Source organism: Syngnathus floridae, chromosome 1 (genome assembly GCF_059516105.1).
Source record: "Syngnathus floridae isolate MCC-2025c chromosome 1, RoL_Sflo_1.0, whole genome shotgun sequence".
Lineage (NCBI taxonomy): Eukaryota > Metazoa > Chordata > Actinopteri > Syngnathiformes > Syngnathidae > Syngnathus > Syngnathus floridae.
In genome coordinates, this window is record NC_142413.1 from 12,687,530 (window position 1) to 12,689,393 (window position 1,864).

Below are 1,864 nucleotides of genomic sequence, written 5' to 3' on the forward strand. Positions count from 1 at the left end.
AAGTCCCAGTTGGCTCCCGGTGGTAATCAAACATCTTTTTCTTGTCCATTTAACACTGGGATTAATTTCCTACAAGGTTAATTAAAGAGGCCCGCCAGACAGAGCTGATTATTGTAAAGGTTACTGTTTTGCTGCCTGTGTCTGTGAGTGTGTGCGCGCACACACACACACACACACACACACACAGACACACACACACACATATATGCAGACATTCTTCGTCCACATCCACTCAAAGGGACGAAACTGAGACAAGATACGTATGCTATTGCCCGTGGAGATATAATAAGTTCAGAAATGCTATCGCTCAGTGTTAGGTGAGTGATTTGAGAAGAATGTTTCACATTAATGAGAAGAATACAGCTATGAGCTCTGGTGAAATGAGAACATTAAATTCAAATCTGTCTGTACAAAGTTTAGTGTTGCTATATAATACAGGTTCAAAATGTGAACCAAACCACTTGATATCCAGTATCACACACCATGTGTGCATAAAAAATATAGTGATAAGATGACTGCAAGGTTGACTACGTAGTTACTTTCAAAGTAATGAGATGTTCAGAGAAATCATAGAGATTTTGACTTTACTAAACCAACAGATGGCAGCACAGTGAATTAGTGGTAAGATCGTCTGCCTCACAGTTCTGAAGTTTGGGCTTTGAATCTTGTCATTCAGCCTCCCAGTGTGCATAAGATTCATTTTAATTATCAGGGCGCTATTTTTAGCTTACTATTTTTGAGAGGGATGGTCTATAAACGTTTGCACTACTACAGTAGATGCTCACATATGTCACACACACAACCACACACACACCCGTAGTAATAAAATATTAATAATAATCATCATCATCATCATGTGAATAATAACAATAATTGTTCATATTATTATTAATAATAATAATAGTAATATTAATATTATATTTAAGATCAGCGATGTTTGAGAATATTTGTCAATTTTCGCACATGTCCTGAGTGTTGTTACTCACCTAAATGTTGAACAGAGGCTGTGATGTGCCAAAGTCAAATTCCTTGTTTGGTATGTTCAAACATGGCCAATAAAAATTCTTGACTCTTGAATTAATATTGTTATTGAAATAATCTGTTACTACTACTACTACTACTACGACTACTACTACTACTACTACTACTACTACTGTAATTATATATTAGTAGTAGTAGTAGAGGATTCTTTCAAAGAACTCTTGAGAATTATTAATGTATGTAATGTATGTGGATGTAATGGAATTAATTTCCTCTTTTAGGCATGTTGAGTTGATCTCTCCGCTAATGATGTCCATGAAGCTGAGACATTAACATCCTGTGAATCAACTATCACACACCCCTGGCGGAGTGACACTTCAAACCTGGCCAATAGCCTCTGCAGTCTAGTGGAGAGAGACTGCCTGGAAAAGAGCAAAATAGAATCATTGTTCTGTCTTACCGCTGCATCTCCTTTGTCATTGTGCACTTGAGTCCTTCCTCTGTGATCCGTGGCACATTTCATCTGCATTGTTTTGTTTCCGCAATGTGCAGTGGTCGCAGACCCAGCAATCTAAAGGGGACTGCTGAAGTGTCAATCAACTATTGTGTTTGTATGGGTACATTCTTTTTTCCTATCCTCTCATTAAGCGCTGCATCTTTCGAGGTTGATTCGTTAATCACGTTCCTGATCCATGCTCACGTCTAATGCACGGCAATCATGGGGCACAAAGGTCACCATGACAGATCTAATGAGACGGAGAAAACATTCCTATTTAGCTGGGAACACCAGCAAGTAAACGCAGGGTCACAGTCCACAATACGCACGCTCAAATGCAGACACACACTCAATTACCAGAGCAGCAGCCATTTCCCAGAATACCAA